This window comes from Cornus florida, unplaced genomic scaffold, assembly GCF_030987335.1.
Source record: "Cornus florida cultivar Cherokee Brave unplaced genomic scaffold, ASM3098733v1 CherokeeBrave_3.0.0_Hap2_Chr03, whole genome shotgun sequence".
Classification (NCBI taxonomy): domain Eukaryota; kingdom Viridiplantae; phylum Streptophyta; class Magnoliopsida; order Cornales; family Cornaceae; genus Cornus; species Cornus florida.
In genome coordinates, this window is record NW_026775573.1 from 37,485,126 (window position 1) to 37,503,171 (window position 18,046).

Genomic DNA, 18,046 nt, shown 5'->3' on the forward strand with positions numbered 1-18,046 from the left:
TTTCATTTATTGCATACATACCAATTCTTTCTCTCTTTTTTTTTTTTTATAATATTTTTTATACCTTGGTTATCAAAATCATCAAGTCCACCTGCTCCAGTTTAACTCAAAACAAAACAAGACTTCCAGTTTATACCCCACATAATTCATGCAAGTGTGAATATGTGCAAAGCGAAGTATTTTAGAGATCTCAATCATCAAACAATAATCATCCTGACAATGTGACGACCTTAGATTTTTCAACCCAGTGTGTCCTGTAATGACCCGAAGTGGATCCAAAATGTGGAAGCAAAGTAAAAACAATTCCTTAGAGATGTACATCATCCTTAAGACACAAGAATGGACCTTCGAGGAGTTTTGAGACTCAATGGAAGTAAAACGAAAACAAGGGTATCAAAACCCTACCACAAGAAGAACCAAGGGTAAAATGGTCATTTTACTAGAAGAGGAAGGAATTTGACTTCCAACAAGTTAAATGAGATAAAAAAAAACATTAAAAAACATCCTTTGGTAACTTCATATGAAGTCTTAAGGCCAAAGGAAGTGAAATCCCAAATGAACCCTATCCCGGTTCGAACCAAAACTGACACCCTCTCACTAAAACAAGGATATCTTGAGCTAGGAGAAGAATATGAAACTAAGATTTATGCCATTGGAAAGCTTACTTCAACAAGGTCAGTTTAGACTTAAGAATGGACCAATTTGGAGTGGAAACAAAGAAGTTACAATAGTTCAAAGTTGGAAGGCCAAAGCTGAACCTGCAAAGAGGTTCTGCAAGACTTGAACCGGTTCAACATTCTTGAACCGGTTCAACATTGGTAGAAAGCCACACTAAACCAAAAATGACACTTTGAACCAATTCAACAATTCTTGAACCAGTTCAACTCAACCAGAATTGAACTTAAACAGTAAAATTGCAGAAAAAACAGAAAAATGAGATTGAAACATGGTTTTCAACACCAAGTCGAAATTTTTTGGAAAAATGTCGTGAAGAAACTCCACCTAAAATCACATTTTCTATGTGAAGGAGTTAAGACTGGAATTTATTTTTTAAAAGAAATCCCCAAAATACCCTTAAGCAAGATTTTTCAACAAAAATGTGAAATGTGTCCATAGGAGGCTCATTTCACTAACAAAAGAGTTTTTTTATGAAAAAGATCATGCATGCAAATGTAAATAATGATTTTAAGCATGCGAGAATGGTCCGCAGCTCTTGGAAATGGCCGAGTCAAAATCCGACCCCCCAATGGCCAAAAAGGCAAAAATGAACTTGAAATGGAAATTTTGAAACTTAAAATTATGAAATGGTTTCAAATTACCATTTGGCCCTTGTACACACTTCATGCATGATTAATGAGACCATATAAAAGATTAAAAATGGAATTCCCACACCCAATGCAACCATGGTGAAACAATAACTTGACATTTTTCAATATTTTCATAATATTCCATGAAGTCAAAAATTACATAGGATACAAAATACATGTCATTGGCCTTCGGCCTCATCTCATACATGTCAAATATATAGTAAAGAGTGTACTCATGTACATATTACATGTTTAGAATAAAAAATACACATTTTGACAAATAAGGCTACAAGTGGCATTTCAAGCCAACCTTTACAAGAATTAAAACTTTCAAGTTTACAATCATCCAAGCATAATGAGAATCTCAAACCTTGATTCCTGTACCTGTACAATACCCCGGTAACTTTGGGGTGAGCAACATAAAGCTACTTGTAGGAGTTGAGCATGCAAGGACCTAACATTTTACAAGATTATCACATTAAAGTAAAACAATTCAAAAGGATCATGCCACCTAATGTCTATGTCAAAGGTGAGACTCAGGGAGCATCCTAAGCTACCTTCGATCATTTCTAGCATAAATCATATCCTTTATGCAATTCCAAACAACATAAGAACATGCAATATAAAGCAACAAGATATAGATTCTCAAAGTTATCAACTTGAAATTTAAAGTGCGAAAACAACTAAATATAACCATTTTGCATAATTAGAATTTCTAATACAATGTATCAAGACATAGGTTCTCAAAGTTATCAACTTCAAATCTAAAATGAAAAAACAACCAAAGTGGGTCATGTGACCTAACGTCTATGTTCCAAATGAATCTATAGGATCATTCTTAAACTACATTTGAACATTTTAATATAAATGTACTTAACAACATCAAAGACATGCAATGATTCCTTACAAATCATAATGCATAAATGTAGTTAACAACATTGAAAACATGCGATGATTCCTTACAAATCGTAATGCACAAATGTACTTAACAACATTAAAAACATGCGATGATTCCTTACAAATCATAATGCACAAATGTACTTAACAACATTAAATCGTCAATAACCAAAATCACAAGTCATAATTAAACATGATTGTCAACTTGGAATTGAATGCGAAATCAAATAGAGGGAGACTTGGATATCAAATCTTGGATAATGCCAAGAACTATGGTTATTTCGGGTATTAACCCGCTGGGAATACCACCCTAATGCGCACTATAATATAGGGAGCTCTCTATCTCCCGTACTAAAACCAAACTCTAGCCATGTCATTTGTAATAATGTCCCAAGACTCCAAAATAAACCAAATAAGTTTACAACTTATACATAATTTATATAATGCGCGAAATCACCTTCCATGCATAAGTAGGTTGAAAGCACAGAATCCATGCCTTAGAGTTTCAATTCTAAAATGGCATATATAATGTCAATGCAAAGTGTGTAATTCATTACACAAGTCAATCATATATTCAATATTGAAAACAAGTTCTCATTAATATAAATTTAACAACAATGTTATTCAATGCTTAAAATACAACCAAGTGAATACATAGCAAGTCCAACATTCATGATTTAAATATAGAAACAATTTCTGCAACATAATTAAATCTAACAATTACATAGACTTTAGTTCAACAAAAATAATAGTTAAATTCTCTAGATTTCAAATCAATTCTAAATAACCTCAAATTAATATATGTTAAACAACATAGCATGGTCATTACATATATCAAATCAAAAGTGCAAGATGAGCAAGATATCATCATATATAATTTAAATTAATTAAATCTCTAGATTTCAAAGGTTATTCAAATGATCCCAAATTAATATATAACAAGCACTAAGTCATGATCATACCATATATCAAGTCTAAAATTGAATACAACCAAAATACAATTAACTAGAATTTAAATCAAATTAAATTCATTAAATCTCTAGATTTGAAAACTCATTTAAATCATCCCAATTTAATATATAACAAAGATTAAGCTATGGCCATGCCATATACCAAGTCTAAAATGAGTTATATGCAAGCTATGATACATCATTAATTTCTCAAATTAACAAAAGACATGCATACAACTTATTTTTCATACAAAAACAAGTAAAATCACTTAGAAAATAAACTATAACACCCCCTACCTCACTAGAGAAGTGTCTCTCTAGAATCTAAGGCAAATTAATATAAAATGGCGAACCCTTCAAGGGTTATGAAGAGGAGGATGAGGGGAACATAAAGTATTCCAAGCTTTATAGTCTAAGGTGAATGGAAGGCCCTCAAAAATCAAAGTTAAGGCCTAAGCATTAATCTTCTCTAATGGTGGCTGGGTTTGTGGTGAGGAAGAACAAGGAAATGAAAAAGATGAAAGTGAAAAATGGTGAGTGGAGGATCTAGTAATCCTCTACTCACTATGTGCTCTTGCACTACCTCTCACACATACATAATGCAAGACTAATTTGTGAGCCTATACTTGTCACAAATCAATAGCTCATTCCTTGGCTTAATCTTAAGCTTATGGTCAACAAGTTGGTGAATCTCCACCCTCCACATGTCATCATCCAAGGCATCTAAGTGTCCCCACATAAATGTCAACAAATGGACCAATGAGAGTATGACACTTGTCACACTTTCTGAAAATTGCAAAAAGGTCATTTTTGAAAATATATTCAAAATTAAATTACAAAATGGTCCCTAAGATGAAAAATAATTACTTATAGTAATTACACAAATGACCCCAAAAGAAAGAAAAATTCGAAAGAAGTGTGCATCCACACCCCTAAGGAAGAAGGTACACAACTAGCATGCTTTTTTACAAAAGTAAAAATATACATAGCATGCAATTTAAATATTGTGGACGAATAAAAAATCAGAATCAAATCCAAACACGAAAAGTGAGGTTATGCCAACAAAGTGATAAACGGGAAAAAGACGAAAAATGAATAGTGTCTGAAAAGTGAAAATGTGAAAATGACTCGGTCCTCAAAGGAAGTCGTCAATCCAAGGAAAAGAGTTTTGGAAACCATCCCCGAGCACTCAAGATGACACTAAGTGATGAGAAACCGAACTCAGAAAAGAAAAGATCAATAGAAAAAAAATTATCTGTAAAAATGTGAAAAAAAGGAAAGGAAGGAAAATGACTGGGTCATTATAGACAAAGTGGACCACAGACCACCAACTAATTTCAAAAAATTTTAAAAATTCCCTTTTAACATGAATTTGGCATACAACCCATCTTTAACCAATATCAGACTGCATATAGACATCACAACAATCAACAGACTCAAAATTATGCTTAAATAGTTAAATTGCATCCTCTTGTCCGCAATATATCAATATTAAAATTTTGAAGGACACTGCCTTACCCCCAAACTTAATCTACACATTGTCCTCAATGTGTGAAAACAGATGTAGAGTTAGAAAGATATTACCAAATACGCAGAACAAGTAAAGGTCATGAATTATAGCACAAAAGGGCAAAAATAGGTTTCTCACCCCCAAACTTGGTCCTTAGTACCTGACAAAATAATCACACTCCAACACACATCAGAGTACCAAGTATATGGAGTAAAACAAATATATATCATTATGCACAAGACAATTTTTTTTTAAACAAAACAAACCTAAACTAATCTAATCTAAAAATAAAAAATATATAAATAAACTAACCTAATCTTTTTTTTTTTTTTTTTTTTTTCTGCTTTTATTTATTTATTTATTTATCAAAACAAACCTAATTTAAAAATAAAAGAAAAATAAACAAATAAACTAAAAACCTAGAAAAACTAAAAAGAACAAAAATAAACTATGGTACAAACATACAAATGCTAAGTTTAACGTCGATAGCTCGACAGCATGCTAAGTTTAACGTTGATAGCTCGACGTTACAGCATTCCTTAGCCTGTATCCAACAATTTAACTACCTCTCTTATCCCAAAACCAGTCCTATGGGTGATTATACAATTCAAAACAGAAGGAACCAGTGTGGTTCCATTAAGACCCAAGAAAGAATACTCAAGCTTATCAGGTGGTGGCTTAGGCTTAAGTTTGTGAGAAAACTCACAAGAAGGACAAGAAAGATTCAAAATCAAAGGAGGAGGATCTTTTGTTGGAAAGATGGTGACTGAATCCTCATCTATAATATCAATAAAAAAACACTCATCTTTCTATGAGGAATATGGAGTGGCATTGAAGATGTTTAATTTGAGCTTCATCTTCACAAAAAAAATCTACGTAGCCCCAGTCCTACAGTTAATGTTGGCATTTGCTGTAGCTAAAAATAGATAACCAAGGATTACATGAATATATCTATTGGGATCGTGAACAGGTTCTGTATCCAAAACCAGAAAGTCAACCGAAAAATAAAACTTGTCCACTTTAATGAGTACATCTTCAATGATCCCACGTGGTTGCTTCATAGATCAATCAACAAGTTGCAACACCATTGATGTGGGTTTAAGCTCTTCCAAGCCTAATTGCTCATACATCGAGTAAGGAAGAAGATTAACACTCGCTCTAAGATCAAGAAGTGCTCGATCTATCACATTATTTCCAATGATAAAAGATATAGTAGGAGCACTAGGATCTTTGAATTTAGGAGGAGTGTTGTGCTGAATGATTGCACTAACTTGCTCATTGAGATAAATTTTCTTAGAGACTTGGCTTTTTTATTTTCTCTCTTAAGTTCACAAGTCTTTTAGAAATTTAGCATAAGCAAGGACTTGATTGATAGTATCTAGGAGAGGAATATTGACTTTTACCTGTTTGAAAACATCTATCATGTCTTAGATTTTCTCTCCTTGCTTACCAAAGTAAGAGGTTCCCTTGAGACGTTCAAGAAAAAGTGCTTTTGGCTCATAAGTTGTCTCAAGGTTGGGAGTAGATGAAGAAGTGACTTCACCTTCAACTCTTTTAGAGCTTGATGGAGTAGGATATGAGGGAACATATGTGGGATGTGGAATTGGAAGAATGGGATTAATGGGAATCCTATACTCCTCTTTTTCTACTTCTTTTCTCTCAACTTGTTTATCAATGATCTTTCCACTCCTCAAAGTAATAATGGCATTAACTTGCTCATGATGAGAACTTGAAGGATTAATCTCATCAATCATTTAAGTTTGCCTGACTGGATTTGCAATTGACTGACTAAGTAGTTTTCCTTCCTCTATTTGAGTCGACACTTCAACTATTTACCCAACTTGAGTCTTTATCTTGGCTATAGATTGGGAATGGGAATGTACCAATTGAGCGGTGGAATTAAAGTCATTAATTGCAGCTAAAACCTTCTCTTCAAATTCCAACGAGTACCTAGAAGGAGGAATATTAGGATTAGATTGGTTATTGAGGAGAACAGTAGATGGAAGATTGATTGAATGAATTATTTTGTAGACGATTAGATGAATTATGGTACTGTCCTTAAGATTGGGGAATAGTATTACCTTGGCTTTGATTCTGCCATAATATATTGGAATGATCTCTCTAGCCAAGGTTATAAAAACTGGAATTTGGATTGTAACCCGAACTGGAGAATGCAGCATTGGTTTGTGCTTGTGGAACTTCAAAAGATTGCACCCTACGATGACAACTGTTAGCATAATGAGATGGACTAGCGTAGACAGAACACACCTCCTTTGGCAAAGAGGAGTGCTGAGAAGAATTAAGAGTACTGACAACTGATAAAACTTGGTCAAACTTTATGTTGAACACTTCCATTTGAGTGGTGAGCTCTATAGATTTCTCAACTTCATAAAGACTTTCAACTTTAAGGATACTAGGAGTGGACCTAGACCTAGAGGAAGAAACATGTTGTACATAATTTTAACTTAGGAAACCACCATTACTAGAAGCATCTACCATATTTATATGTGGATCAATTAATCCATCATAGAAGATTTGCACCAAATGTTATTTAGTAATATCATGGTGTGGACACTTTCTCAGAAGATCATTATATCTCTCCCAAGTATCATGAAATTATTCACCTGGACCAATAGGCCCGTGGCCTAGCGGTACCAGACTCCTATTTTCCAAAGGGAGGTCAGGGGTTCAAATCTCAGTGGAGGCATGTGTGTGTGAGTACCAACTAAGGAAAAATTTTTTTTGTTCACCTGGGATATGGGAGAATTCCATGATCTTTCTTCTCATTTGTGTGGTTTTACCCATAGCGTAGTATTTTTTTTAAGAACTCTTGTTGCAACTTATCCTATGTGCTTACGAAATTATGAGGTAAGGAGTGCAACCAAGTTCTAGCTTTGTCTTTGAGAGAAAATTAGAAGAGTCTCATCCAAAAAGCATCATAAGAGAGAGTGGACAATGATGAGCGCTGAATATATTCATATTCGAGCCCTTAAATACGTATATGTTAAGGCCTAAAGTGATACTTCTATCCATAATTAAACTAATTTATGTTTAATGTGTGTTTGAAGGTAATTTCCTAAAAAAATGGTTAAAACTGGGACTTTATTATGATATCGAAGCTTGCAGAATCGTTATCGGTTATTAAGAGCAAGCCGAGAGCTTAAATGGTGAAGTTTGAAGCACTTAAAACTCTAGAGCTTGAGCCCAAGTGTTGAGGCTCGAGCATCACAACAAAGAAAAGAAGAAAAGTCAGTAAGGCCAAAAAGCTCGGGCCTTGTACCTTGGTGCTCGAGCCTTACCATAGGGTGCTCGAGCTTTAACCAAGGGTGCTTGAGCCTTAACCCTCAAGTACGAGTATGAGGCGTCGGAAATAAAAAAGTTGATTTAATTGAAAGGTTATGCTCCCAGGCCTAGTACCTCACCTCTAAGATCGAGCACCATCCACTAAGGATTGAGCACTATCCACTGATGCTCAAGCCTTGAGCCCTAAATGCTTGAGCATGGTACCTAGTGCTCGAGCCTATTAAGCTTGGACTGAGCAATGTTAAAAGAGTTCAACCACAAAAATATTTTAAGTGCTGAAGAAAAAGACGCTTCAGAAAATAGTTGAAGAAAATTAGCTAAGTGTCAAAGTAAAGATCGAGCACCATTTATTGAAGCTCGAGCATCCATCCAGAGAGGCTCGAGCCTTGTTCCTTAAGCTTGAGTCTGAACCTTAAGGCTCGACCCTTTGTTCCTAATGCTCGAGCCTTCTATGACATGTTAGATTAATATTGCGGGATTACTCTCTTTACCAGCCGTATCTCATCCCAATTGGGCTAAAAGACCTAAAAGCCCACTAAATACTTATTTTCTTCTATAAAAGAAGGCGTAAGCCTTGATAGAAGGGGTCCAAAATTTTAATCTCTTTCGATGGTGATATTCAGAAGGCTGAAGATGTGGTGGCTTTTAGGGTTCCTACAACCTTGAAAGTGAAGATCTTGAGAAGATAAGTGCCGTCTGTGACGATGGAAATGAACTCAACACAGATGATATCCAGCCTTGTCATGAGTAACTAATTCCTCTCATAGGGCACTGATGTAACCCAACCTAATATTATAGTTTGATTGTTTTAACTTTGGAATTATTTTTAATGTATAATTATTTTTCTTGATTATATGACTATGAGCACTTGAGACAACTCAAGTGGTTTTCACGCTTTAGTAGAATATGAACTGTTATTAGATGTAATAATTTATGTTCTATTCTCAACCTATCTTGTTGTGCGGCATCTGGTGGAGCCCTGCCGGACACAAGAATAGAGGTCATATTATGGTACTTTTCATGTTTTTTACAAAAGAATGTTTTTATAATCTATGCTTAGGTGAGGTGGTTCATTCATAAAGTAGTTAAAGTAGGTAGAGTAGGTAGGCGGATAATCCACGCTAACCGCAGATAGGTTATAGTTAGCTAATCTTGTAAAACATCTTTCTTTTAAACCCGAATTGAATGAATGTTATTGAGTTCAATTCTTTTAAAAAATATCATTGTTAAATTCCCAGAGTTAGTATAATTAACCATAATATGACGGTTGTGGTGAAGTTAAAGCCCTAAGATTCTCTTTCTCTGATAATTTAAATTAGTTTAATTTTCTCTAGTTAAATATTTTGTTATGATTGTGACAACCAACAAATTTCCCAACCAAGTTACCTGTAAACCATAAAAAGAAATTAAAGACTAATGCAAATCTTATCTCCCTGTGGGTTTGACATCCTCTTTACATAGAGCTATCTTATGCGGAATCGTTCTAGTGCGAGTGGTTAATTTATAATTGTGAAAACAACAACAATTTTTGGCGCCGTTGCCAGGGACATTATTTTTGTTTAGTTTTTAATTAGTTATTTTGGTTTACCAGTCTTCGGACTTTCTGATATCTCACCTTACTTTTATTTCTTTTCGGGTACAAATTAGCAATGAGGACAAAGACGTTTAAGGGAAAAGAATTCGGTTTAAACCTTTTGTGAGTTCTTATTGTTTTTTTGTTACTTGGAATACTTTTTGTTTGTTACTGTTAGGATTAGTGGAATCAGTGCATGTTAACTTGCCAAACTAGGTCAAAACCTTTAGTGCATGATCCTGAAATAAAGAGAACTTTAAGTCAGTTAAGAAAACATAAAAAACATTTGAATAATATAGATAGTTCCTCTGATAATATGGCTGAGCAACGTAATGCATCGGGTAATAATGGTAATGGTAATGGAGAACGGGATCCACCTATTCCTCCACCACAACCACAATTGAGGGACCATTTTATTCCTACCATATATACTTCCCCTTCATGCTTTATTTTTTCGGATACTGATGCAACCCATTTTGAGATCAAGCCTGCTATGATCCAAATGCTTCCTACCTTTCATAGGTATGTAATAGAGGATCCTTATAAGCACTTGGATGTATTCTTGGAATTGTGTTCAACTACCAAGTTGACCATTCGTACCAATGATTCATTCAGAATGCGTCTTTTCCAGTTCTCTATTAAGGACAAAGCAAGAACTTGGTTGTAGTCCCTTCCAACAAATCCCATATCTATATGGGACATGTTACAACAGGAGTTCTTGAAGAAATACTATACTGTGGGTAAAACCACACAAATGAGAAGAGAAATCATGGCATTTTCCCAAATCCCGGGGGAACAGCTCCATGATGCATGGGAAAGGTATAACGATCTTCTAAGAAAATGTCTACAACATGATATTGCTCAATTACACTTAATATAGATATTCTATGATAGTTTTATAGACTCGTATATAAATATGGTTGATACTTCCAGTAATAGAGCTTTTCTGCGTAAGAGTCCGGTTGATGCTTGGGAACTGTTTGAGGCCTTAAGTGAAAACTCAGTGCAACATGCTTCTTCCTCTAGGTTTAGGTCTTCACCTAGAATACATAAGGTTGAAAAACTTTATGAGGTAGATAAATCTAGTGAGTTAACCACTCAAATAAAAGCGATGAACCATAAGTTCGATCAAATCTTATCATCTGGCTTTGGTCCTGTTGCTAATCCACATACTGCCTTGCTAAAGGAAGTTTGTTCCATCTGTGTTAATCCTAACCATTTTGCTGATGCTTGCCCTATGTTGGGACAATCATCTGAGATCCCACAGGAGTAAGTGAATGTTGCATTCACTAGACCAACTTATAATCCATATTCTTCTACATATAATTCTGGCTAGAGGGATCATCCTAATCTATCATGGCGTAATCAAAATAAAGGAAACACTGTTTCCCAATCTCAGGGGCAATACCAAAATTCATCCAATCCTTTGCCACAAAATAATTCTTTCAACCAATCTGGTATTTACCGTCCACCTCAGTTTAGGAATCAACCCATTTAAGCTCTAAATCTTCTATCTCCTCCTAGAAATTCTACTTTTGAGGAACAAGTGCTCAATGCTCTTATTGATCTTAAAGCCAATACCCAACTTCTTAATTCTCATTCTCAAGCCATAGCAAAGCTAGAGGCACAAGTTGGGCAAATAACGAATACTCTATCTCGAAGAGAGAATGGAAAGCTACCTAGTCAGCCAATAGCCAACCCGAAAGGGTAGACGAACATGATTGATGAAACCAATTCCTCAGGTATTCATCATGAGCAAGTTTAGGCTATCACTACATTGAGGAGTGGTAGAGTGGTTGATAACCAAGTTGAAAAATGACAGGAGGAAAAAGAAAGGCTTAGGATTCCCATTGTTCCTATAATTCATAATCTACATCCCAAGGATGTTTCCTCAAGTGCTATTCCACAATCCATAAAAGGAGTTGAAGGTGGAGTCACTTCTTCATCTACTCCTAACCCTGAGATAGCTTATGAGCCAAAAGTGCCTTATCCTGAATGTCTCAAGGAACCCTCCCACTTTGGTAAATAAGGGAAGAAAATTCAAGAAATGATGGAGGTCTTTAAATAGGTCAAAATCAATATTCCTCTACTCGATGCTATAAAGCAAATTCTAGCCTATTCCAAATTTCTAAAGGACTTGTGCACTCTTAAGAGAAAGTCAAAAAGCTAAGTTCCTAAAAAAAGTTTGTCACACCGGGCAGTTCAGTGTTATTCTTAAGTACAACACTTCTTTAAAGGTTAAAGATTCTGGTGCTCTTACAATTTCTTGTATCATTGGAAACAATGTAATAGAGCGAGCACTTCTTGATCTTGGAGCAAGTGTTAATCTTATTCCTTACTCAGTGTATGAAAAGTTAGGTTTGGGAGAGTTAAAACCTACGTCGGTTATGCAACAACTTGCTGATCATTCTGTCAGACAACCACGAGGTATTGTTGAAGATGTACTTATAAAAGTGGACAAGTTCTATTTTCCAATCAATTTTCTAGTTCTTGATACAGAACTAGTCCATGATTTTAAAAAATATATTCTAGTTATTCTTGGGTGACCTTTTCTAGCCACAGCAAATGCTTGCATTAACTGTAAGACTGGAGCCATGGATTTATCTTTTAGAAATATGAAAGTCAAGTTAAACATCTTTAATGCTATTCATCATCCCCACGATGATAGTGAATGCTTCTTCCTTGATGTTATTGATGAGTTGGTTGAGGAATCACTCCTACCTATTTTATCCAAGGATCCTTAAGAAGCTTGTCTGAATCACTTTAATTATAAAGATTTTGATATTGATTCTTCAATAGTTGAAGTGAATTGTTTGCTTAATTCCACTCCTATTACAGATTTTCCTTTATGGAAATCTAGGTTAGAGCCTCTTCCACCACTTTCTAGTACTCCGCCTATTCCTTCTTTAGAGTCTCCACCTAAGCTTGAACTTAAGCCACTATCGGAAAAGCTCAAGTATGCTTTCTTGGGTTTAAATGACACCCTCCCAGTGATCATTGCTTCCAATCTTACAAGTTCCCAAGAAAGTAGTCTCTTAAAAGTTCTTAAGAAAAATAAAGATGCTATTGGGTGGAGTGTAACTGATTTGAAAGGAATTAGCCCCACAATTTGCATGCATCAGATTCATTTGGAGGAGGATTCTCGAACATCTCGGGAACTCTAATGAAGATTGAATCCTAATATGAAGGAGGTAGTTTTGAAGGAAGTTGTGAAGTTGCTAGATGCGGGAATAATCTACCCTATCTCAGATAGTAAGTGGGTGAGTCCTACTCAGGTAGTACCTAAAAAGATAGGTATTATAGTAGTTGAGAATTCCGAGGGTGAATTAGTTCCACAGCGCACCACTACTGGATGGCGTGTGTGTATTGATTATCGGAAACTCAACTCTGCTACTAGAAAAGAACATTTTCCACTTCCATTCATTGATCAGATTCTAAAGCGATTGGCTGGCTAGAGCTATTATTACTTTTTAGACAGATATTTTGGCTATAATCAGGTGGCCATTGATCCTAAGGATCAAGAGAAAACTACTTTCACTTATCTATTCGGTACGTTTGCATATAGACGGATGCCTTTCAGATTATGTAATGCACCAGCAACATTCCAGAGGTGTATGATGTCTATCTTTTAGGACATGGTTAAAAATTTTCTCGAAGTCTTTATGGATGACTTCTCTGTTTTAGCGTCCACATTTAAAAACTATCTTCAAAATCTTTCCCTAGTGCTTCAGCATTGTAGGGAAACCAATCTTATTCTTAGTTGGGAGAAGAGCCATTTTATGGTTCAAGAGGATATTGTTTTAGGACATATCATTTCAAAGAGAGGTATTGAAGTTGATAGAGCTAAAGTAGATTTGATCTCCAAATTGCCTCCTTCTATCTCCATAAGGGGAGTGCGATCATTTCTTGGGCACGCCGGGTTCTATCGACGCTTCATTAAAGATTTTAGCAAAATTTCCCGTTCTTTGTGTAATTGACTTGCAAAGGACGCTCCTTTTGTCTTTGATAAGTCGTGCCTTGAAGCTTTCCAAAAGCTTCGCTCTTTTCTTTCTTCAGCTCCTATCATGAATCCTCCAGATTGGGCTCTTCCATTTGAGATTATGTGTGACGCATCTAATTATGCTATGGGTACTGTCTTAGAAGAACGAGTGGATAAGCTACCTCATATATCTACTATGCGAGCAAAACTCTTTCAGATGCACAATTAAATTATACTACTACTGAAAAAGAGTTACTTGTAGTTGTCTTTGCTTTGGATAAATTCAGATCAGATTTATTGGGTTCCAATGTGGTAGTCTATTTTGATCATTCTGCTTTGAAACATCTTCTTTCCAAAAAAGAAACCAAACCCTGTTTGATTGGATGGATCCTTTTGTTTCAAGAGTTTGATTATGAAATCTGGGATAAAAAAGGGTCAGAGAATGTTGTAGTTAACCATCTTTCTAGAATCTGATTGCAGATACCTCAACTTCACTTCCAGTTTGTGATTCTTTCCCGAATGAACAACTGTTTGAGGTTTCTCATAAGGATTTGCCTTGGTTTGCTAATATTATAAATTACCTTGCAATAGGCAAAATTCCTTTGTCTTGGTCAAAGTAGGAAAATGATTGATTCTTCTCCCAAATTAGGATGTACTATTGGGAAGATCCCCAGCTATTCAAATATTGTGCTAATAAAATCATTCATAGATGCATTCCTGAGAGTGAGTTTCATAGTATTCTGACCTTTTGTCATAGTTTGGTATATGGAGGTCATTTCAGTGTAAAGAAAACTGCAGCTAAAATTCTTCAATGTGGTTTTTTTTAGCCTTCACTCTTTCGGGATGCATACTTATTCTATTGGTCATGCCTTAGATGTCAACAGCTAGGATCGATTTCTAGAAGGAATATGATGCCCTTAACTCCAATCTTAGTTATTGAGGTTTTTTTATGTTTGGGGTATTCATTTATGGGTCATTTTGTTCTATCTAAGAAAAATGAGTATATTCTTCTTGTTGTTGACTATGTATTTAAATGGGTTAAAGCAGTGGCTACTAAAATTGACGATCATGTAGTCATGGTTGAGTTCATTCAAACGAACATTTTTAGTTGATCTGGTATGCCACGAGCTATTATTAGTGATGGGGGTGCTCACTTCTGTAATAGGTACTTCCGTACTTTAGTCTAAAGATACTCCGTCAATCATAAAGTTGCTTCTACCTATCATCCCCAAAGAAGGGGTCAAGTAGAAATATCCAATCATGAAATTAAGATAATTATTGAGAAAACGGTTAAGCCAAATCATAAAGATTAGTATTTTAGATTGAACAATGCTTTGTAGGCTTACCGAACAGCATATAAGACTCCAATTGGTATGTTACCTTACCGTTTTGTCTATGGTAAAGGGTGCCATTTTCCTGTAGAGTTAGAACATAGAGCTTTCTAGGTCATAAAAAAGCTCAACTACGATATGACATCTGCTGGTTCTAATAGGAAGCTTCAATTAATTGAGCTTAAAGAGTTACATAATGATGCGTATGAGAGTGCTAAGGTTTACAAAGCAAAGACTAAGGCTTTTCATGATAAGCATATCTTCCGTAAGACTTTTGAGCCTAGGAAGAAGGTTTGGTTATTTAATACACGACTGAAAATTTTTCTTGGAAAGTTAAAGTCACGTTGGGAAAGTCCATACATGGTTATTTCTGTAACACCTTATGGTGTAATAGAGATACAAGATTACAAGTATGGACAACTGTCCAAGGTCAATGGACAGAGACTTAAACCCTACATAAAGGGTAGTGTGCACAGAGACACAGTCGAGTCAATAGAGCTTCATGATCCTATTTACTTGGACTAGAGAGGTCAAGTTTTCATCGAGCTATCGACGTTAAACTTAGCATGCTGTCGAGCTATCAGCGTTAAACTTAGCATTGGTATGTTGTACCGTAGTTTTATTGCATATTTATTTTTGTTTATGATTTAACTATTTTTCTAGGTTTTTGGTTTATTTTAGTCTTCATTTAGGTTTAGGTTAGTTTAAGTTTGAATAAAACAGAAAAAGAAAATAAAAATTAAAAAATTGAGAAAAATCTAAAAATTTGTCTCAATGCTCGAGCTTGGAAGTTGAGGCTCGAGCATCAGCTACCACAGGCTCGAGCATTAGTACCTCAAGCTCGGGCCTCTCATCATCGTGAAGTTAGAAATTGATGGCGGTAAGCTCAAGTGCAAACCTTTAATGCTTGAGCCTGAGGTTTTAAAAGTTTTTAAATCATGGAATTGAGTACTCTGTCACCTAGACCAAAAAGGAAAGCCATACTTCTTTATATAAGCTCTCTAAGTTCTTTTGCTATTCATAATTGGTGCTAATTCACATTCTCGTTCAAGATCTGCAGGAAATATAGAGGTAAACTTCTCTTTCTTCTTCTTCTTTCCAATAGAATTTCCTACGTCATAAATTTTCTAGATCTAATAAAGGAGGTTATGAGTTATTCTTTGAATACATGATTCTTTGGATTCTGTTCTATATTATCCATATAAACTCTTTGTTTAGATCAAATCTTGATTGATTCATATACTGAGATCTAAGATCTATTTTACTAAAATCTAGGTAAGGCTCGAGCTTAGTAAGATGAAGCTCGAGCATTAGTTGAAGCTCGAGCCTGAGAGGTAAAAGCGCGATCCTCAAGCAACAGATTACATGCGCTGGAGAATTCTGGGTATTTTTTGGGATTTTATTGAGGATGGTTCATCCTACTTCTGCTAAGCGTGCTAGAGGGATGAAAGATGTGTTGTAAAGTGCTTGGAAGATAGTTCCAATTTCTTATGAAACGACATTTGATTACCGGGCGTTCATCAATGATCCTCGTACTAGATGGGATATGAAATCCTTCAGTTACAGGCATCTTTTACATCTCATGGTCCATGTTACTCAAGTTGCGTATCCTTGTCTTGTTCGTTTGTTCTACCTAAATATGATTTATAGTGAGGATGACCCTTGGGAACTTAAGACTAAGATAGATGGGCATTAGTTGATTATTATTCCTGATGCTATTGTTGCCATTTCAAAATGTTATAATATGTTTCCTGAGGTAATAGATGAGAGGCATAGTTGTCCTACTTTCACACCTTTTCCTAGGGTGATAATTGCAGAAAATCTGATTCAAAAATTGTGTGATGGTAGGTTCGCTAAGAGAAAGCGTTATAGTATTACCAAAGCTAAAATTCCTAGAGGTTGTGGATTCTCGATTCTATAATCTCAGCTAATGTCCATCCCCTTGGGCATAAGAATATTTGGAATACTGACTTTTTCCAGGTCCTATATGCTATTCAGTTTGAGCATTGGTATTCATTCACTAGGATGATTTTTTGCCAACTACTGGAGTTTTTGTCTGAGATTAGACTGCATAAGGATATTCCTACACATGCGCTTCCTTTTCCATATATGATTACCATGATATTAGAGCTACAGGAATCTTGTAATGAATCTCCGCAGTTTGGAATGAAGGAATGGGATAAGGAATGGAGGCATGGTGATGAGGGTTATGTTGTAGTTGCTATTCGGAAAAAGGATGATAATGAGGCTACAGATGAGGATATAGATTTTCTAATTCCAGGCCTCAGGTTTGGAGGAGGCCCGCTCCTGTAGCCCAGTTTAAGAGTTCTTCTCAGGCTGAGATTAGAGCTTTATAGGCTAAGGTGGCCGAGCTACAGGATAATGAGATGGTGCTACAGCAGATGCTGACTGCACGGCAGAGCATATTGGAGGAGTTACTTCAATGCACTCCATCCGCTCCACCACTTATTCCGATCCACCACCACCACCTATGGATTAGTTTTTAGGACTTTTCTATATTTTTGTTGACTAGGGCAGTCTTTTGCTGTGTTTAGTTCCATATGATGTATATCTGCCCTAAGTCTTTATTTCAGAAAGTATTGTACTAATTTATGATATATATACATGCTTTTTGATTCTATTCTCCTTGTGTTACTATTATAGTTCATTATGATATTATTCTTTGCTTATTCCATATACTTGATACTCTGATTTGTGCTGGAGTTTATTGATTTTGCCAGATACAACAGATTAAGTTTGGGGGTGATTTTGAGAGGAACCACTATGTTGAAGGAGACGATGCTGGAAACTCATTTTTACCTATCTGTGCAGTATTTTGTCATATCTTTGTTGGTCTACGGTTGTGTTTGTGTCGAAAAAAATTAAAAATTAATTGTGTACACAAGGATATGATTTGATATTTGATGATATAAGCATGTGTTTGAGTCTGTTGATGGTTATCTACTCTGTTTGTAGTCTGATGTTGGTTGGGAATGGTTTGTATGCTAAATTACTGTGAAAATTTTTAAAATCAGTTGGTGGCTTGTGGTTCACTTTGTTAGGATGATTGTTGTTTAATGATGTTGATCTCTGAGATGCTATACTTTGCACATATTCACACTTGCATGAATTCTATGGGGTAGAAATTGGAAGTCTTGTTTTGTTTTGAGTTGGATTAAGATGATCAGGTAGTTTG